Raw genomic sequence first — 3,659 nt, forward strand, 5'->3', positions numbered from 1 at the left:
ATATTGTCTTGAATTAGAAAATAAAACAAAAAAAAATCTTAAAAAGTCCTATTTTCAGGGCCAAATTAATAATTCTCAATACTCATACTAAATGTTCACCTATTTACCTATTTAAAAATACAATTATTTAAGGAAATGTACATTATTTTTGACCCCATTTGCAGTGAAAAGGAAATTGGGAAGTTGTGTGTTTTATTAATGCCTAGAAAGCACTAAAAAAACTGAAAAATATATGACACATACATTTTCATGGAAAATGTTCAAAAGACATGAAAGGAAAATAATGTAGATGTTTCTTAACTTTAACCTAGTCTTAGTATTTAAAGGGGTGATAAAATGATTCTATTTGGTATTTGGTGCTGGTCCTTAAAGGGGATCAGTGTTTTTTTTAACATTGAGCCCTTGATTTCACTTTATTATATAATGTTCTACTCACTCATATGAGTTTTGTGTCATTTGGAGCCGTTCTTCCCACGTTATGGAGGGGAACAGATTATTTCAGTCAGCTGAAACATCCATTCTCTCCTCTCCTCTCCTCCTCCCATATCTTTAGTAAATAAAGAGCAATTGTTTCCAATTTCTCTGAAATTGATATGTGTGATATGTTAAACTAGAAATGTCCTTAATCGTAATCTGTCATATTTTACATTAGAAGGGGATTAACCAGAAAATCTAGACTCTCATCTTCGCAGGTAGTCTTAATTTGTGTGCCCTGCTATCAGCCAGTTTCCATCCTCTTCAGCAATGGAAAATGAAAAATACACTACGTGTAGGAAATCTGTGTTTGGTAACTGACGTTTATTTCTGTCAGGCTTATGGGACAAAATCTGGAGAAGTACCGATTCTCTTGGGGTTTAAAAAATCAACACAAAACAGCGTAAGAAGACCTTGTTAATGTATTAATGTTACAAATTTGCAAAGAGAGCAACCGATTAAACTGAATGTTACAAAGTTGACATGATTATATGAGCTGTTTTCACTGAGAAATGATCAGGAGCGCCTTGAAAATGGTCAGATCCGCCTCCCTGGCTGCAATGCACGCTCCCGACACAGGGGGAACAGAAACAGGATTTCGCACATGACTGGTTCAGCCTGGAGTTAGTACCTACCCTTTCCAGATAAATTCCTGAAATTATCATTTGTTTTGGGACTTGTAAAAGTGTTTTGAATGTTTTTTTTATTTGTTTTCTAAATTGCTATTTATTTTAAATTTTTAAAAGTGTTTTTTTTTTATGTAAATTTGTTTTCTGAAATGATAATTTGTTTTGGAACTTGTAAAAAAAAATTAAAATGTAAATTTGTTTTCTGAAATGATGATTTGTTTTGGAAGTTGTAAAAGTTTTTTTTTATTTACATTTGTTTTCTGAAAGGATCATTTGTTTTGGAACTTATAAAAAAAAAAATTAAAATGTAAATTTGTTTTCTGAAATGATGATTTGTTTTGGAAGTTGTAAAAGTTTTTTTTTATTTAAATTTGTTTTCTGAAATGATAATTTGTTTTGGAAGTTGTAAAAGTTTTTTTTTTTTATTTAAATTTGTTTTCTGAAATGATAATTTGTTTTGGAACTTGTAAAAGTTTTTTTTTTTATATATATATATATATAAATTTGTTTTCTGAAAAGATAATTTGTTTTGGAACTTGTTAAAGTTTTTTATTTAATTTTTTTTCTAAAATGATAATTTGTTTTGGAACTTGTAAAAAAAAAATAAAATGTAAATTTGTTTTCTGAAATGATAATTTGTTTTGGAACTTGTTAAAGTTTTTTATTTAATTTTTTTTTCTAAAATGATAATTTGTTTTGGAACTTGTTAAAGTTTTTTAGATTTTGTAATGTCGGTTTGCACCTCCCGGCCACCTTATGAAATCTCCATGGAGAAAGGCTCCAACAGTGAGAAATGAAAAGCGGGAATGCCGAAGAGCTGAATAAATGTGGTAAAAAAGTTTACTCAAAGTTCAAAGATATAATTTACAACTAAAGGGTGCAAGAGAATCTTTATTCTCCAAAATTATCAGCAAAAGTTAACAATGCTTACACCTTAACTTCCACAATTAACAAACCCTCCAATCACAGTGGCAGAGGACCTCTAAACTATAAAGACCTGCAATGACTTTGCTAAGTTCTTTACTGAGAATATACCGTCGGTCTGTAATTTCTAGGGACACACAGCAGTTTTCCTCCAAAACACAAGGGGGAGCCTATTCAAGAACTCACATGAACTTTGGAGGCGCCAACAGGTTTGTTTATTTTCAAACACAACAATGGCACGTACGCAAGATATCACGGTCTGGAGATGGATCTAGAGTTGCTAGACATCGAAGAAAAGGTTTTGTTAATGGAGTTGACAAAAAGGCTGATTAATTCAATTCAGTTTATTTGTATAGCGTCAATTCACAACACAAGTTATCTCAAGGCACCCAACAGTTCAACCTGACCATCCAGTCAAATTGATCCAAGGTTTTCTATCTAAGGAAAACCAGCTGATTGCATTGACTCATTGACTCTTCAGCAATCCCTCACACTAAGCATGCTTGTAGCGACAGTGGAGAGGAAAAACTCCCTTTGAACAGGAAGAAACCTCCAGGAGAACCAGGCTCAGTGTGAGCGGCCATCTGCTGAGGCCCACTGGGGTTCAAGGAGACAGAAGCAGACATAGAAAAAGAAGCATAGATACAAAAGGCAACTGTAAAAGGCGGCCCTGTCCAGGAAACACACAGCCAGCATCAGACGAGCTCCGAGCCAGCTCCCATGTCAGAGGATGAAGACAGCACATCCAGTTAGTCACAGTCAGAGAAACAGGACCACACTGAAAAACAGGCCAAGCTCCAACATCTAGAAACAAAGGTGTTGATGGCAGCAGCACAGCTGATATTTCTCTCCAGGATGGAGTCACAGCCAAACAGGAACAGACCAGATGAAGCTACTATGAGAAAAAGCAGAGAGAACAGAACATTAGAGATTGAACTAACAGATTCTGCAGTGGGAGAATAGAGATAGCATAAAGCAGAATGATGAAAAAGGGGTCCCTATGTCCTCCAGCAGTCTAAGCCTATAGCAGCAGAACTAGAGAGATAGCTCAGGATAACCTGAGCCACTCTAACTAGAAGCTTTATAAAAAAGGAAAGTTTTAAGCCTAGCCTTAAAAGTAGACAGGGTGTCTGCCTCATGGACTAAAACTGGTAGTTGGTTCCACAGGAGAGGAGCCTGATAACGAAAAGATCTGCCTACCATTCTACTTTTAGAAATTCTAGGAACCACTAGTAAACCTGCAGATTGAGAGCGAAGTGCTCTGTTAGGAACATAAGGATGTTGTGATTCTATAGTTAAATTCTATTCCCAGCCCGCTGGGAATTTATGTTTCTGATACTTTAAGATGTTTATTGCCCTCCCCTGTAGGGGTGGTAAAATATCTTATTTAATCAGATATTATTTCAGCTGTTATATACTGTTTATGACACACAGTCCTACTAACTGTGTGTTAGAACAATAGATGAAAGAGTGATTCGAGCTCTAATCATGGTCAAACAGTTATTTCTGCACAGACATGGAATAAATTCACCACAACTTCTGTTCGAAATATAAGATTTTATTAACAAAAATCATTCAGCTCCAAGTCAAACATTTTTCAGTTTAACACTCTCAACTAAGACTAGTAAAACT

Source organism: Cyprinodon tularosa, unplaced genomic scaffold, assembly GCF_016077235.1.
Source record: "Cyprinodon tularosa strain WSP-4 unplaced genomic scaffold, ASM1607723v1 ctg884, whole genome shotgun sequence".
NCBI lineage: Eukaryota > Metazoa > Chordata > Actinopteri > Cyprinodontiformes > Cyprinodontidae > Cyprinodon > Cyprinodon tularosa.